Raw genomic sequence first — 19647 nt, forward strand, 5'->3', positions numbered from 1 at the left:
CAAGGACTGCAATGCGGGAAATGGTCCACAGTGCCCAAAGAAGCAGTCCATAAATAACTTTGGGTAACTGCCCCAACTTTAATTAACTGTGTCCTGTCAAGTATCTGCTTTGCAACAAGATGAACAAATAGAGTCTGGAGTAAGATAAGGATTAGAGCTAATAAAACCCCCACACATACTTATGTTTGGGTGGTCACATCCCCCCTGGAAAGCTGGCACCACATTTACCCATCTATCAATATGTAACTTCTTCACCCCCATGTCCCCAACTATGTAAATCCTTAGAACTAAGGACCTGCTTTCTTGGTTCTTGGATCTCTTGGCTCTCTGGCTGCCTGGCCTCAAGCCACCCTGCCTCTGGCCACCCCAGCCTTCAGCTGCCCTTACTTTTGGCGCCCTGCTTTGCCCTGTCCCCCTGCCTTTCACCCCTCCCCACGTCCACCACCGTAGCTAGGCCTCTTCCATGGGAATGAATCATTAATAAACTCTGATTGCACACTAATGGATTTACTAATCTGTAATTCTTTACATGCATCAGTAAGAAGAATCAGGTCTCTCCCTTCAACACAGCCAGGCTTCTTGAGTCTCCACTGCACTCCTTACTAGTCAAGTTGTGCTGAAGCTAATTCTTTGGTCTGTCTGAGGTTATAAAGCCTATTATTCAGTTGTTTGTTCCAGGTCATTTCTCTACAATTTAGTTGTAATTCCAGATTTGTCCTGGGAGGAGGTAATGTGACTTCCATTCACTCCTCTGCCATGGTGTGCCCATCTTGTTTTAATTTTTTAATTCAATTATTTATTTATTTATATTTAGAAACAAAACCAATTATCATATATCAGGGTATTATTTTACATACAGATATCATAATTACTTTCTATTTTTTTCATAATTACTTTCTAGACTTACATTTTTAATCCATAAGCATGAATAAAAGAATTAAAAATACTTGTCTAGATATGGAATTAGTACTACCTATCTATAATGTGCATCCTTACTTTTCCCTTAAAAATTTGGGCAAAAAACTGCATTATACATGGCAAAATATAGTACTTCTCTTTCATTTCTGGTTGAGTTTATTTTGGGCCTCTCTTGATTAGTTAAACTTTTGTCAATCTCATCTATCTCTTCAAAGAAACAGCTCTTGGATTCATTTATCTTTTGTGTTTTTTTAGACTCTATTTTGTTTATTTCTGCACTGATCTTTATTATTTCCTTTCTACTCACTTTTGGCTTTCTGTTCTTTTGCAAGTGCTGTTTAGTGTAAGGTTAAATTGTATATTTGAGCTTTCTCGTGTTTCTTGGAGTAGGCCTGTTATGCTATGAATTTCCCTCTTAGAACTGTTTTCTCTATGTCCTTCAGATTTGGGTTGTTATGCTATTATTTTTATTGGTTTCAAGGAATCTTTTGATTTCTCCATTGATCTCATTGTTTAGTAACATGTTATTTAGCTTCCATGTCTTTGCATGTTTTTTTGTTTTCTTCTTGTGATTAATTTCTAGCTTCACAGCATTATGGTCAGAGAAAATGCTTGATATATTTCAGTCTTCTTAAATTTATTGAACAGGTCAATTATAGAAAACATTCTGTGTGCACTTGAAAAGAATGTATATTCTGTTGCTTTGGGGTAAAATGCTGTGAAGATTTCAATTAAATCTATTTGATCTAGTGTGTCATTTACAGCCATCATCTTCTTGTTAATTTTTTTTTTGTCTGAAAGATTTATCCATTGAGGACTCCAGCCAAGATGAAGGCATAGGTGGAAACACCAAGCCTCCTCTCACAACCAAATTTAAGGATTTGGAAACAAAGATTTAGAAACAAAAACATAACCAAAACAGACAGAAAAATTGAACTGTACGGAAGTCTGACAACAATGAACCATTCGCCCAGACCAGTAAGAAGGGCAGAGTTGGAAGCCAGCTGAGAAGGGTCCTGGCAGGAAAAGGCAGTGGTTAGTGGACCCAGGAGGGTGCAGAATGAAGACCCAGTAAGGCTCGCAAGGAGGCTGGCTGACTGTGGACACACAGTTGCATGCAGATAAACCAGCCAAAAAAAATAGGCAATGAGACAGACAGCACAACCCAGGGCCCCAGTGATGGGAAATAAAGCCTAAATGCACCAATTGGAAAAACTTTAGGGGGTTGAGGTGACAGGAGAGGCTCCCAACCTCACAGGAGACTTCACTGGAGAGACCCACAGGGCCCTAGAATGTACACAAGCCCACCCACCCTGGAACAAGCATCAGATGGGACCAATTTGCTTGTGGGAAGCAGCAGAGGGGATGGAAATCTGAGAGAGACCAGAACAAATGCCATTGCTCCCTCTCTGACCCCACCCCCAGGCACAACCCAGTGAATGGGTTAACCCGCCCCGTAAACACCTAAGCTTTCGCCCCTCATATGTAACAGGTGTGAACAGACCAAAACATTATGGCTCAAGCAGAGGAACAGCTCAAAGCCCCAGAGCCAATATTTCTAACTGACAAAGAGATAGCCAACTATCAGATGCACAGTTCAAAACATTGATGATCAGGATGCTCACACAACTGGTTGATTTTAGTTGCAAATTAGATGAAAAATGAAGGATACACTAAGTGAAATGAAGCAAAATGCACAGGGAACCAATAGTGATGGAAAGAAAACTGAGACTAAAATCAATAAAGTGGACTAAAAGGAAGAAAGAAACAACCAAGCAGAAAAGAATGAAGAAACAAGAATTCAAAAAAATGAGGAGAGGCTTAGGAACCTCCAGGGATCTTTAAATGTTCCAACATCCAAATCATAGGGGTACCCAAAGGGGAAGAGGAAGAGCAACAAGTGGAAAACTTACTTGAACAAATAATACAGGAGAACTTTCCCACTCTGGCAAAGAAAATAGACTTCTAGAAAGTTCAGGAAGCTCAAAGAGTCCCAAAGAAGGTGGACCCAAGGAGGAACACACCAAGGAGGACCCAAGGAGAAACACACCAAGGCACATCATAATTACATTAACCAAGATTAAAATGAAGGGGAGAATTCTAGAAGCAACAAGAAATAAGGGGACAGTAACCTACAAAGGAGTTCCCATCAGACGGTCAGCTGATTTCTCAAAAGAGACCTTAAAGGCAAGAAGGGGCTGAAAAGAAGTATTCCAAGTCATGAAATCCAAAGACCTACAGCCAAGATTGCTCTATCCAGCAAAGCTTTCATTTAGAATGGAAGGGCAGATAAAGTGCTTCTCAGATTAGGTCAAGTTCAAGGAGTTCATCATTACCAAGCCCTTATTTTATAGAATGTTAAAGGTAGTTATCTAAGAAAAAGAAGATAAAAAAGATGAACAGTGAAAGGACAGCAAACTCACAGTTATTAACAACTGCACCTAAAATAAAACCAAACTAAGCAGACAGCTAGATCAGGAGTGGAGCCACAGAAATGGGGGTCACATGGAAGGTTAGCAATAGGGGAATGGGAGGAGGAGAGAGGGGGGAGAAGGTACATAGAATAAGTAGCATAGATGGTGGGTAGAAAATAAACAAGGGGGAAGGGCAAGAATAGTGTGGGAAATGTAGAAGCTAAAGAAGTTATGACACATGGACATGAACTAAAGGTGGGGAATGTGGGTGGGAAGGGATGTGCAGGGTAGAGGGGAGTGAAGGGGAGAATGGGGCAACTGTAATGGCATAATAAATGAAATATATTTTAAGAAAAGAAAAAAAAGATTTACCCATTGATGTCAATGGGGTGTTAAAATCCCCTACTATGATTGTATTTCTGTCATTCTCTCCCTTTATGTTCATTAAGATTTGTTTTACATATTTAGGTACTCCTATATTGGGTGTATTAGTGTTCACTAGGGTTATGACTTCTTGTTGGATTGTTCCCTTTTTTGTTACATAGTGTCCTTTTTGTCTCTTTCTATAGCTTTGGTTCTGAAGTATATTTTGTCAGATACAAGTATTGCTACCCCAGTTTTTTTTCCCTTCTCATTTGCATAAAATATCATTTTTTATCCCTTTACTTTTAGTCTGTGTGTATCTTTTGTTCTGAGATGGGTATCTTGAAGAGAGCATATATATTGGTCTTATTTTCTTATTCATTCAACTACCCTATGTCTTTGGATCTGAACACTGAAGACATTTACATTTAAAGTGATAATTGATAGACAGATATTTATTGCTACTATGTTTTTAATAATGTTCCTCTGTTTTTATTCTCCTTCTTTTTCTCTTCCTCTTTCATCTTCTCCTTCTCCTCTTCCCCCTCCACCTTCTTTTATGCATTCCTCCTCCTTCTTATTCTTGTAAGCCCTTTAACATTTATCATTTTACTGGTTTGCTGGTAATGTACTCCTTCAGCTTTTTCTTATCTGGAAAGCCCTTTATTTCTTTTGCAACTTTAAATGATAGCCTTACTGAGTAAAGTAGCCTTGGTTGTAGGTCCTTGCTTTTCATCATTTTGAATATTTCATGTCAATCCCTTTGGGCCTGAAATGTTTCTATTGAGAAATCAGATGTAAGTCTTATTGGAACTCCTTTATAGGTAAATAACTGTTTTTCTTTTGTGTCTTTAAGATTCTCTCCATGCTGTTAAGCTTTGTCATTTTAATTATGATGTGCTTCAGTATGAGCCTCTTTGGGTTTATCTTGTTTGAGACTTTCAGTGCTTTCTGGGCTTGTGTGCCTTTCTCCTTCACCAGGTTAGAGAAGTTTTTTGTCATTTCTTCAAATATGTTCTTGATACCTTGCTTTTTTCTTCTTCTGGTACCCATATGATGTAGATATTGCTATGCTTCATGTTGTCCCTAAGTTCCCTTAAACTATCCTCATTTTTATATCTTTTTTTCTTTTTGCTGCTCTGATTGGATGTTTTTCTCTATTTTGCCTTCCAAATTGCTGATTTAATCCTCTGCTTTATGTAGCCTACTGTTTATTCCTTCAAATGTATTATTTTAGATATTGCATTCCCTATGTCTGGCTGGTCTTTTAAAATGGTTTTTAATGTCTTTATTCATACTGTTGAGCATCCTTATAATCATTACTTTGAACTCTATATCTGTTAAATTGCTCACCTCCACTTCATTTAGTTCTTCTGGAGAATTCTCTTGTTCCTTCATTTGGAGCCCTTTTTTTGGTCTCCCCATTTTGGCTGCCTCTTTGTGTTCATTTCTAGGCATTAGATAGATTTGTGAGACTCTGGTGAAGGTCTGTCAGATGCTGCCTATGACTGGCCCTTGGAAACCTGTTTGGTGCTGTCAGCAATCCATAGCTTGTAGATCCCTCTGCTCAGCATAGGTGTTTGTGGAAAGGACCAAGCTGAGCATCAAATTGGCTTTTACCAGTACTGGTCCTGTGGGTGGGTCTGCAAAAATCTCAAAGCACCCAGAGATTTTCCTATGTCTGCAGGACGTCTGCTAGGCTTAGTCACTGAGAGATCCTCTGGCTATACTCCTCAGCAGAGCTTGTACTCCACAGGGTGGGAAGAGGATTTCTCAGGATAGGGTTATTGCTTCCTCCCAGGCTGAAGTTGCATGGAGAGGAATGCTCTGCCGGTGAAAGATGGCTTCTGCAGTATGAGGGATGACTGAGTACAGGGATCCTGGTGTCTGACCCTTCAGCCCTCTTCCCAGAGCCACAAACCCCAGACTCTCTTTCAAGGCTCTAGTCCACAGTGCTCTCCTTCCACCTGAGCCCAGGATAAGTGGCTTCAAAGGAATTTTTTGTGTTGGCCCTTTAAAAGGGTAACTGCATTTCCAACTATCTCTTCCTGATGGACAGAAACCCTGTTGCTTTTCACAGACAGGTGTTATGTGGGTGGTTTTCCTGGTTTTGGTGCTTTATCTTATGGAGTCTAGCTTGAGGCTTAGACCCCGTGCTTCCCAGGGGAAATTTCTCCACAACTGAGATATGCCTCCATAACTTTAGCTGCCACCCATGGGAGTTCAGCCAGCTCTCTTACATCTCCACATTTCCTTTCAGTCTGGATGTGACTTCTTAAGGTCCTTGGCAGGAGGCTTCTCTCCAGATAATCTTATTTTCATTATTCAGGATGGTTTTTCTTTTTTTTTCTTTTTAAAAAGTTTTATGTATTTATTTTTAGAGCAAGGGGAAGGGAGAAAGAAAGAGAGAGAGAGAAACATCTATGTGTGAGAGAGACATTGATTCTCATATGCCCCCAACTGAGGACCTGGCCTGCAAACCAGGCATGTGTCCTGACTGGAAATTGAACTGCTGACCCTTTGGCTCATACATAGGCTGGTACTCAATCTACTGAGCCACACCGGCCAGAGATGATTTTTGTACAACTTAGTTGTAATTGCAGTTTGGTCCTGGGAGGAGGTTAGTGTAGCTTCTACCTAATCCACCACAATCATAGATCTCCACAAGTGCTTGCCTTTAAATTAAGTTTAAGAATACCAAACAGAAGTAGAAAATTATCTCACATTTACAAAATACATATATAGACATACACAGACAGACAAGTTGGATCCAAAATCTGTTATAGAGGAATTTACTACTTATATTTGTCCTTGCCAAGTCAAGTTCCAAATGACCTTTCCCAATTTTCCTTTTCCTTATCAATGGTTAGAACATAGTAGTGTTCAATAAAGGAGGGAAAATAAGTTGAATCCCAAAGGTGATGGAACCTCCATTTTACAGATGAGACTACCAGGTTCAAGAATCTAGGAACTGAGCAAGGCCATATGGCCAGTCTTTTCTGTTATACCATGTGACCGGTCAGAGATTAAAAACAAATGGAAAGAAATAGGTTAGATGGTGGGACAAAAGGGATGCAGTGAGAATAATAATATTTATTGAGCATAACTAAGTTCTAGGAGTACGTGCATTCTTTTATTTAATTCTCATAACAATAGTGTGAGTGAGATACTGCCATAATCTCTATTTTACATATGAAAAAATACTTAAAATACAGTGCAACAAAATTAAAACTTATAAAAAAAGGAGATAGATAAGCTAAACAGACATGATCCTTGATCTTCAGAAACTTCTTTTTTTAATAGATTTTATTTATTTATTTTTAGACAGAGGGGAAGGGTGGGAGAAAGAGAGGTAGAGAAGCATCAATGTATGGTTGCCTCTTATATGCTCCTTACTGGGGACTTGGCTTGCAACCCAGGCATGTGCCCTAAACTGGGAATCAAACCAGTAACCCTTTGGTTTGCAGACCAGTGCTTAATCCACTGAGCCACACCAGCCATGGGTAAAAATTTTTTTAATCAAAAGAAACCATTATGATAGTAAAAAAGAAACCCACATCATGGGTGAAGATATTTATAATATATTCCACAAGAGTCTTAATGAGATAGGATAGTAAGAAGTTAAGAGAATTCCCTGGCAAGTGAAATAAGGAAACTTAAACAGAGAGCTGAATAGACTGGTTGAGCAATTTATAGCCAAATACAAAATGTCACCTCCCTAGAAATAACATCTAGGCCTCACTTGTATTTCAGCTCAGGCCCAGAAAAGCAGCAAAACCAAGTGGAAAATGCCAGAACTAACCACAATGACAAAAGCCACTCTGGCCTGTCATTGCCCAATCAGTGGAGACAATAATCCTGAAAGGGCATACCTGGAAAGCTAATGAATGTTATACCGAAATCCTCCCTGAGAGCTCCCCTAGGATTTCTGCCCACGAGAGAAAGATAAAATCTTCTAGACAAAGGACACAGCACATGTCCATTCTCCCTCTGGAGAGCTGCCTATGCCATTCATGTTCCCTTCTTCTTCCCCCACAGGCCCGCATCTCCTAAACTCGAAGGCAATGGGCAGCTGACAGCTTTTCCCAGGCTGATTCCCTGGACCTGTCCCCAAGGCTTCCTTTTCTCTAACTTCCCAGTGAGCCAAGGCAGCCCAGCCTAAGCTCTCCTGTTGCTTCTTCTATTTTAGGCCATTTCCTGTTTCACTGTCTCCAGCTTTAATAAATGTAACCTCACAGTTGCCTAGATTCATGCTGTGAAATCTTTCCTACATGAAATTAAGAACCCTAGGCAGACTCACTGTATGGTAACATTATGTCCCTAATATATAAATAAGTGATACATATCAATAAAAATTAAGCAGACAACCCAATGGACAAGAGACTCAAATAGGTACCTCATAAAAAATATTCAAGTGGCAAATCAAGATAAATCACTAAGAAAATTAAACAAATGCAAATAGCTTAAAGGTCAATAGATACATTAAAGTGAATTTAAAATTTCTAACAATACCAATTTTTAAAAAGAAAGGAAAGGAGAAATGGTGAGACCAAAAAGAGAGTGAGCAAGTGGAAAACATAATAAATATTGAGCCTAAGTCCAACTATAGTCATGCACTGATTAAAAATAGGGTTATATTCTAAGAAATATGTCATCAGGTAATTTTGTCATCATTCAAACATGATATAGTACATGTACACAAACCTTAATAGTATAGGTTACCACACACCAAGGCTATATGTTATAACCTGTTGTTCTTAGGCTATAAGCCTATGCATTATGTTACTGTACTGAATATTACAGGCAATTGTAACACAATGGCAAGTATTTGTACATCTAATACCTCAACATAGAAAAGCTAGAGTAAAAATGTGGTGTAAAAGACAAAAAAACGGTACATCTGTATAGGGCGCTTACCATGAATGGAATTTGCGGGACTGGAACTTGCTGTGGGTGAGTCAGTAAGTGAGTGGTGAATGAATGCAAAGGACTAGAACATTAATGTATACTTTAGACCTTATAAATACTTTACACTTTAGACCTTATAAATACTAAATTTATAAAATAAACATGAGATTAAATAAAGCACAAGAGAAAATGATGCAATCAAGACACATGGTAAAAATGATGTATGAGGCTGTTGCTGAATTAACATGACACACTGTTTTACAGCAAACATTCTTTTTTGCAAAAGTATAAAGGGTACACTCTAAAATAACAGTATAATAAGGACTATAAAAACAATTAAATTTAATGAATTCATTAACAAATAACATTTATTTATTATTAAGTATTACATACTATATGTAGTTGTACATGTTATACTTTTATAGAAGTAAAATTTCAGTATGTTCATTTACACCAGCATTACCACAAACCCATAAGTAATGCATTGCACTACAACTTTACAATGGCTATGATGCCACTAGAAGATAAAATTTTTCAGCTGTAGAATATGCATTCCATTGTTGACTGGAACATGTTTAAGAGGTGCATGACTCTATATCAATAATCACACTAAGTATAACTAGACTAAACACTCTAATTTAAAGGCAAAGTTCATTTATTTGTTTTTTAATTATTTTATTATTGTTTAATTACAGTTGTCTGCATTTCCTCCCACCACTCCCCGTGACCCCAGCCAAACCCATTTCCCTCCCTTGCTTTCATCTCCCCTCTGGTTTTTGTCCATGTATCCTTTATAATTATTCCTAAAAAACCTTTCCCCCATTATCTCTTCCCACCTCCCCTCTGGTTACTGTCAGATTGTTCTTAATTTCAATGTCTCTGGTTATTTAAATAGACTTAAAAATAAAACTATATGCTCTCTACAAGAGGTTCACTTTAAAGATATAACTTGGTTGAAAGTAAATGGATGGGCAAAGATATATCATTCAGCCACTAGTTGTAAGAAGGCTGGATTCACTCTATTATGAGGAAAAGTGGACTTTAAGACAAAGTGATAATGAGGGGCATTTCATAATGATAAAGGAATTAATTTATCAGGAAGATATAACAATAATAAATGTATGTGACTAATAATAACAGATATTCAAAATATAAAAAGCAAAAAAATATATTTGGAATAAATACCAAGGAGTATGATTGCTGGGTCATATGATAAATATATGTTTAGCTCTCTAAGAAACTGACAAACTGTTTCTCTGGACTGGCTGTAGCATTTTACATTCTTATTAGTAATTTATGAGAGATCCAATTCATCTCCACTTTCATCATACTTTCAGCATTTGATAGCTTCATTAATTTTTATCTCTACCTTCAAATACCTTCAGTATTTGATAGCTTCATTTTCAGCTATTCTAATAGATGTGTAGTGAATTCTTATTATGGTTTTAATTTGCATTTCTCTAAAAGCAAAGGATGTTGAACACATTTTCATGTACTTATTTGCTATCCATCTAACCTCATGAAACGTCTATTTGTCTTTTGTCCACTCTTTTGTTCAATCAGATTCTCTGATTTGTTTCTGCTGAGATTTTCAAGTTCTTTATATATTCTGTAGCTTGTCTTTTATCTTATTAATAGAATGTTCTGCAGAGCAAATTTAATCTTAATTAAATTTGACAAAGTCCAATTTATTAATATTTTTCTTTTATGAATCATGATTTTGGTGTCATGTCTAAACACTTTCACCTAGTCCTGTGTCCCGAAAGTTTTCTTTCTAAAAGTTTTATGGTTTTATGTTTTACATTTAAGTCTCTGACTCATTCTGAGTTAATTTTAATATAAAGTGTGAATTTTAGGTTAAGGTTTATGTTTTTATTTTTATAGTACTTTAATATTAGCATATCTACAAATTTTAAGTTAAGAGAGGAGAACTTTTTCTCTTTCTAAAGAATTATTGAACGACCTTGACCAGTGTGGCTCAGTGGGTTGAGGGTTGTCCCATAAAGTGAAAGATTGCTGGTTTGAGGCATACAATTATTACTTCATAAGTAAAAAAAAATAATTAAATGAGCTTGAATAAGTCAGGAAACAAGATGAAAAAGGTTTGAAATAGAATACTCTGTAACTTGTTACCATCAAAAACATAATGACTACATACATGTGACACAGGAAGGCATCTTAACATCATATGTGAGTTAACAACTGTGCTTTTAATATCTTTCTGATCGTTAACATAATTCACATTTTTAGGTTGATTTTGTTCCTTTTTGGGCCTGAATCATATTATATGACCTCAATAGACTAATGATTTTTTTAGGGGTCAAAGTATTTAAAAATAGAGAAAGAACTTCATTTAGTCTGTACGAGAAACAATTTTTAAACATTTTTTAAATTTTGAGAAATATAGTATGCCACAAAAGACATTTTATAAGTTATATGTATTCACTATAGATATGTCAACATGTACATACCAATATTTAAGATGACCTCTTTAGTTGGGTTTGAAAATATGATCTTTTTCCCCAAAATATGCTGAAATCAAGGCATAATTGTTTTCTTTTTTCCATCCCATTTAACACCAATGTGCAGGACATATTGGTAGGTGCTTCAAACCAATGACAACACCATGATTAAATGATTCAAGTTCTTTCTATGGGTTTGTTTAGACAATATAGAAGATACAGTGATTTCCTCTTCTCCTGGTTTGTGATTAATTCTGAGCCATCTTCCAGCTGTATATAAAAAGGGACAGGCTGCAAGTCCACTGCTTTCATTATGCTGATAGAAATTATATTGCAGGATTTTTATAAGAAGATCTGACTCAGCAACAGCCAGTTGGGGGAGATGCAAATTTGAGGAGAGGGTGCAAAGTTTTTATGTTATCTATAGGTTGGTCACCTTTTCCCATTCTCCATCAACATGGAACTCCAAGGTTTATTTTTTGAGTATGGATGTCCAGTTGTTCTAGCACCATTTATTGAAAAAGACTGTTCCCCATATATGGAGCTGCTTTTTGCACTTTTGTCAAAAATCAGTTGGTCATACTTGTGTGGGTATATTCTGATGTTATCTAATGTCTTTTATTTATATAATAGAATAATTGATATATTAAAGCTTAGTTGGTTCTTTTTGTTTCTCTGTTTTATTTCCCTGGCCATTCTGTAGGTTACTTGAATATTTTATATAATTCCATTTTGATTTATCTATAACATATCTTTTAAAAATATTTTATTTATTTACTTTTAGAGGGGAAGGGAAGGAGAGAGGGAGAGAAATATCAATGTATGGTTGCCTCTCATGTGTCCCCTGCTGGGAACTGGCCTGCAACCCAGGCATGTGCCCTGACTGAGAATCAAACAGCGATCCTTTGGTTTGCAAGCCTGTGCTCAATCCACTGAGCTAGACCAGCCAGGGCTATAGCATATCTTAAATGTACCTCTTTGAATAGATTTTCTCAAAATGAAAATAACAGTACCTATAAATGAAAAATGGTGCAGAAATCCACAATACAATAAAGAGAAGAGAGTGTGTATACATCTAAAAGGAACCTTGATACGAAAAACATACAAAAACAGGAAAATAAAATTATAAATCAGTATTATGTATAAATATAGTTGCAAATACCCTAAATGAAACATTAACAAATCAAATACATCCATGTATTAAAAGTATGTCATGACCAAATATTAATTATCTCAGGTTTGTGAGCATGGGCCCACATTATAAAAATTTATCAGTGGAATGCATGGCATTGACTAAAGGCAAAATAACACATAATCATATTAGAAAATGGAATAAAAATTTTGATAAAATATAATATTTATAATTTAAAAAGTTTGTAGGAAACTACAGTAAACGTCATACTGAAATGCTGAATCTTTTTGGAAACAATGCTATCAAAGTCAGGACTAAGACAAGAGTTTCTCCAGACACTTCTCCAAGGAGGACATACAGAATATCCAGAGACACATGAAGAGATGCTCAGAATCATTAGTTATCAGAGAGATGCAAATTAAAACCACAATGAGATACCACTTTACACTGGTCAGGATGGCTATCATAAACAAAGCCACAAACAACAAATGTTGGAGAGGTTGTGGGGAACGGAGGTCCTTAGTTCACTGTTGGTGGGATTGCAGACTGGTACAACCATTATGGAAAACAGTATGGAATTTTCTCAGAAAAATAAAAATTGACCTGCCTTTTGACCCAGCAATTCCACTGCTAGGATTATATCCTAAGAGTCCTAAAACATCAATTTCAAAGAACCTATGTACCACAATGTTCATAGAAGCACAATTTACAATAGCCAAGAGCTGGAAGCAACCTAGGTGCCTGTCAGTAAATGAATGGATCAAAAATTGTGGTACATATATACAAGGGAATTCTATGCAGCAGAGAGAAAGAAGGAGCTACTACCCTTTGCAACAACATGGATGGAACTGGAAAGCATTATGCTGAGTGAAATAGTCCAGGTGTTGAAAGACAAATACCATATGATCTCACCTTTAATAGGAAGCTAAACAACAAAACAAACAAGCAAGCAGAATAAAAACAAAGACACTGAAATAGAGAAGAAGGGGACAGTGACCAGAGGGGAGAGGGAAGGGAATTTAAGGGGAAAAAGGGAGAGGGATTTGGAGGAACAAATATGGAGGACACAGGGATGAGAACTAAGGGGGGTGGAAATGAGAGGGAGGTGGGGAGCATGGAGCAGGAAGGTGGCTGGACTGGGAGAAACAGACAAAAAACTGTACTTGAAAAATAACTAAATAAAAATTTTTTTAAAAGATAAGAGTTTCTCCAGTCACTGCTACTATTCATTGATTAACTGGTGTCTTGGCCAAAGAAATGAGACTAAATAAATAAAACGCATGTAGATTAGAAAGGGAGACACAAATTATTATTATTTTCAGATCATATCAGTGTTTACATAGGGAATTTTAAAAATCTGCAAATTACAAGAACCAATTAAAAAGTCAACAAGGACTCCAGCAAACAACCATAATTATACACAGATATTTTTCTAACTGGTCTCACATGTTCACACTTGTTATTAATCTTAACCTAGTTCAGTTAAGAGCCAGAGAAATATTTTCTCCAAGGTTACACAGCATTTTAATAGCAGAGCCAGTATAAGAACCCAAATATAGTGACTTCAAATCCAGTGATTTTTCTATTATGAGGTATTGTCCATTTGTAAATCATACTAGTACAAATGTGGCAATAGTAGAAACAGCAGTTTTGAAATGTTGTGACTGATTCCTAATATTCTTGGCAAATTGGAGATTTAAATTGGAGAGGAGGTAGTTTGTAAAAACTAACCTGTTGGTGGTTTTGGAGCACATATTTTATTCATATTCAAACAATTTCAGTTTTGTGCTTCATGTATGGCTTTCCTTGTCTTGGAAAATATTATGACAAGGGAATATATGGAGGGAAGCTGTCTTGAGACAGACAGTAAGGGGCCCGAATGGGGTGAAATGAGATCAGCAAAAAGTTCTGAGGGCACCCCACCAAGACATCTGGAGAAAGGAACTGAAAAAAAAGAAACAGCCTGTGCTGACACAGAATTACCTTTGAAAAATAAAAACTTAAAAGGAACTGAAAGAAAAAAGTCTATACTGAAACAGAATTGCCTTTGAAAAATAAAACTTATTGGCATCACTTGTTAGTTGATTATTTCTTCTTTCTTGAGACATTTTGGCCCACAGGACTCCATTGTCTCTTGGTTCTCTCCTACCCAAGGCTTCTTATTATCCTTTGCTCAATGTTGGAAATTTCTCTCATCTATAAGCATCGAAAAGTCTCTGGGTTAAGTCCTTAAACTTTTATACTCATTTTTGTATTATTTTTGCCAATCTTATTCATTATTCAGTCTCTTGGTTTGAGATACTCAATTTTATTTCCAACTTTGACCTCTTTTTAAAATTTCAGTCTTGGATATCTAACCATCTTCTCAGCATCTCCATTTAAATAATTAACAAGCATCTAAAACTTCACATGTGCTAAATCAAGCTCTTGCTTTCCTACCTTCTACTTTCTCCTCTACCTGTCTTATTTACTGTAGTAAATTATAGATTCAGTCATTAAGTTTTTCATGCCAGAATGTTATAATTATCTTTGACCCCACTTGCTTACATACCATATCCACCCATCAGCAAATTCTATTGGCTCTTCCTTGGAAAATGCCCAGAACTCAATCACTGTCTATCACCTTTACCAACTTTCACCACCACTACTCCTTGTTTACACTGTTACAATGGCTACCTAACCAGTTTCCTTGCTTATAGGGGACCACCTCGGTCCCCTATAATCTATTTTTCACAGGCCACTAGAGTGATACTTTTAACACATTAATCGGATCATGTTATTTATTTGCTTGCCAGGTGTTTCCATATCACTCACAACAAAATGCAAAGTCCTTTCCATGGCCTCCAAGACCCTACATGATGGACCTTGGATACCTTATTGATTCATCTCCTAATTATTTACTCCTAGCTTATTCCACATCTGTCTCATTAACCACCTCATTTCCCTTGAATATGTCAAGTACATTCCCACCGGAAGGCTTTTGCAGTAGAAAAAAAAGCTCCTCCCCAGATATCCACACAGCTATCTCCGCCTCAGTATTTACTCCTATGAGAGACAACTTCCTGGTCCTCTCAATAAAACATTACTGCCTAAAATTTTACTCTCTATCCCTTTAATCTGATGTGTTATTTTTTCCATAGACTCTATCATACTAAAATCTAAAGATAAGAAGAAGAAAGACTTTGTTTGCTCACTACTCTATTCTCAGCAGCTAAGTGCCTGGTACATAGCAGATCCTCAATATATGTGTTAACATAATGAACAAGTGCCCTGAGCAATAGAAGTTGAGTAATTGTGAATGATACCCAGTATTTCCTTCTTTTTACTGGGACAAAAAAAATGGCAGCAGAAAAGTCATGGGATTTCTTAGCTGAGGACTCCCTCTTCTGTGACACTGGTTAAGTGGCAAAGCGGAATGTGAGGAGATTCAGCAATTCTACTGGGGTGAGAGAAAATTTATGAAGAATAGAACGCTTGTCTATTTCCAGGAGAAAATATTTCATCTCAAAGTAAGAAATGGTTGTTATTTTAAAAGGATGACAGTATTGTTACAACTCATTTAACTTAAAAAACAGCCTTTTCAATAGTTATTTCTTTTTCAAAACACATATTATTAGAGTATATTGTGTAAAAGTGAGCATATAGCAAGTGTAACTGTCACTTTTCTCATGATGTGATTTTTTTACTCATTCATTGTCTAATCTTTCTTTGTAAAATAATAAAGCATGGCATTAAAGTATGAAATAGAGAACTTTAAATTTGAAGCTAAAGAATCCAAGAACATTTTGATGCCTTTCTCGCTAATATGTTTTAATTATAATTTGACCATAATTATAACTTAATTATAATTATAAATTTTTGGACATCTTCAGTAGAATGTTGGACATCTTCTTTAACCTACTCTGAAATATTTATATTAGTGTTAAAAAAAGTCCCTGGGAATGCACATAACCGGTTTCCCTTTTGCCGTTCACGTGCTTGAACTCTGACGATCATCATTTCCTGTTACATTATCTGGCTATGAGTCATCATCGGCTGGGCTTTTCTCAAACTGCCCCCAGTTTCTACAAGTCATTTCTAAGTGGGCACAGATGACAGTCATTACTAGTCCCTACATCTCTATTGTGCCTTTCAACTTCTATGCTCATTCACTCACATTCTTTCTCTGGGTCTCACCAATCATGTTGCATGTATTTTGAGGAAGGGAACTCTGGGAAGGAAGGTCACCCTTTTCCTGTGTTCAGAACAGTGTCTGGTGTGACTACACCCTCACACACTGACTCAACTACCCAAAGATCGACCTCAAATACTGTGGTGGAGGGCCCAGCACCCTGATGATCTTCATTTGTCATAAATAATGACAAATGGAACATCAACACCATATAACCCACTGTAACTTGTATCACACACTGCATGATGTGTTGAAAATACAGCTAAAAAATATTTGTCTGCCTTCAGATTAACTACCCTCTCTTGAGGGAAATATGCACATAAGGCAATAGTTACAAAACAGAGGGCAAGGACTGCAATGAGCAAAGTCTAAGGGTCTATTAGAGTGCAGAGTAGTTCTAATGTAGGATCTGGCAGCTGCAGGTCATCTCACTTCTACGATTCATACTTTATTCACCTATAAAATTAGAATAAAATTGCCTTTTTGTGTCTGTGTCATAGGTTGTTGTGGGGGCAAAATTACCAGTGGGTGTGAACACAGGTTGTAAATTCTAAAGGGCTCCACAAGAGTGACTTCAAGGCATATGTAGTGGCAGTGGAGGGAATAGTCTTGTGATAGCTGTACTGTGTGGGGTTCGTGCAGGTTGTATTGGTCTAGAGGTCAGAGCTGGTCCTAGCCCAGTTTCACAACTTCTGAAATGTATAAATCAGGACAAAGAAAGAGAGGTAAGAGAAACCTTGGGTACCCCAGTCTTACCCATAGCTATAGAACCACCACCAATACCAATGAAATGGAAAATTTGAACTTGGGCAAGGTGACTTCAATATTTGATGCCTGGGTTTCCTCATTTTAGTAATGGAGAAAACCATTGTTCTTAGTCCACATGAGTGAAAGTATTAAATGAAATAATCCATATTAAAATTGCATAGGGACTACCATCTAGTAAGTCCTTAGTAAATATGAGCTAATATTTTAATTAATCCCTTTAAAATAGCCACTAATCACTTATAAAGATCCAGGCATGAGTCTTAGACATAATTAGATGGATTTCTAGTGGTGGTCTTCACATGTGGAAGTTGGTGAGCCACATGCCTGGACTGACCCTCCACTTGCCATCTGCCCTCAGTGTTAATGTTCCAGCTTTCTTCTCACTGCAGGAAAGACACATGGCCCCTCAAGCAGGCCACAGCACCATAACTAATACCTCAGCTCATATTTCCTGACTCTTTGTTGCCCTCTGATGACACAGGTGTGTGTGCCATGTGCCAGGCTTGGTCAGTGAGGGATGAGGTGGTTGGTGGAGGGACCAGCTTATGTACTTGGGGTGACAGATAGATGTCTGCTATGCTTAGGTTTTCCCAAAAGTCATGTGACCGATTGTAAACTTAAAAAAGGGGAACTTGGTACAAGCTCAACCTTTTTGTCAGTTGTTCAGCAGCTATGCAAATTAGTAGAAATACATTTACAAAGCATTTTGAGAGCCATTTTGTGGAAATTAAGGGTGATTTTTTTTTACATAAAATACTATTTTTTGATGTAAAGAAGTCAGGCTATGTTAGTACATTAAGAAGAAATTCATAGCAAGTTGACATTAGGAATGGAAAGTATACTGGAGGAAACTGCCACCGTGTGACCCTTATAAACTGTGAGCAGCTCTGACTTCATATAACTAGTCACTATTGACTCCACACAAGCTGGGCAAATGCATGTAGAGTTACTTTTAGGGAAAACTCATAAAAAGGATACACAGGTATGAGGGATTAGTAAGTGTATAGAAATATTCAGTCTTAGTGTAACAGCACAGAAACTTAATTTTTTTTAATATTAACTTCTTTCCTTTTGATTCAAACTGGCCTTGCCCAGCCTAAGTGCACTATGATTCACCTGCCTCCCTCTTTCCTTGCACTTAGGTAATCATTAAGCCCTTAGATAGTGAACATCAGGTTTTGGTCAGCATCAAATAGTCTCAGGGACAAAGCCTCAGGTCTGTTGGCCACAGAAACAGAGTTTTGGTCAAACTAAAGGTGACAGACCCAGAAGAGCAGAATGACTCCTGTGACCAGGTCCCTGCAAAACCAGACAGAATAACATTATGGCTTAAGTCAGGACTAGACGAAATAATCAACTATCCCCTACCTTGGCTCTGTCTAATCAGTAGAGTCCACAGCCTTAACTCCCTTAATCCTATGGATTTAGGGACTCCCTCTACCCAGAGCTTGCAGCAGGCCCCACCTAGCAGCTGCCAAGACCAGTTATTTTGGAGGCATAGGTTAGATGGTGGTCTATGACCAAAAGTCCCTGTCTTATAGCACTCATGTTTGCAGAATAAGAAACAAGAGATTTTGGAATATATCTGGATTTAAAATCTGTTCTGGTTTTGAAAATCAAAGGCATCTTCTGGTTAGGTTTCACAGGTCAAACAACACTTTCTCGGACTTGGAGAAACTCAGCAGAAATAGAAAACGTATCGACTTCTGAGAATCTTAAGTCTCAAGTTTGTTTTGCTTGTCTCTCACCTGGACTTAGGAAACTCAGCAGAAAATAAGAGAGAGAGACAATTTCTTAATAACCTTGCTAGTTTGTTTGATCTTGTGACTAAGGGAAACTTAATGAGGAATTTGTTTGCTAGTTTGTTTAAAGTTGTATTTGTGATTTACTGAGTCTGTGTCTCTTCTTGTGGGAAGGGAGCCACTTTTGACTGCATTTCAGCAAACCTTGAAGGAGTGGGCAGTGGAAGCTAGACCTGGTCTAACTCAAGGTAGCTGTTCACTTCATCCTGACTGCACTGAGCAGACCTTGGGTTTGCCCCCACCCCCTGATGGGATAAAAACCCAAGGTCCCTGGCATAGTGGGAAGTTTGGACCACCTAACACCTCTTACTGTCTTGTCTGTTGTATCTGACTTGTTGCCGGCCAACTTTAGAAGGATATAAGGGTCGCTAAATTGTTAGATCTTGTAACTGTCTGCTCTGTTTGTTTCCTTTATGAAAACTGTCTAATTCTAGGACTTAGTTAACATTGGTTGGGCTGAAATAGGTAATTACTTTGATTTACAATATTAGTGACATGGGTAATGCTACCTTTGTACTTCAGTGTAAACTTCTGAGCTATATTTTATAGAACTGGGGAATATTTACCTATGAAGCCATATTTAAAATTATTTCTCAAGGCAGAATTGTCTAACCATATCATGTCTTAGTTCAGGGGAACACTGACCACAGGGTAGATCACTACATTACAATAGCATCTTACAGCTAGAACTATTTTGTAAGAAAGAAGA

The sequence above is a fragment of the Artibeus jamaicensis genome, unplaced genomic scaffold (genome assembly GCF_021234435.1).
Source record: "Artibeus jamaicensis isolate MK-2021 breed Jamaican fruit bat unplaced genomic scaffold, CSHL_Jam_final contig_475, whole genome shotgun sequence".
Lineage (NCBI taxonomy): Eukaryota > Metazoa > Chordata > Mammalia > Chiroptera > Phyllostomidae > Artibeus > Artibeus jamaicensis.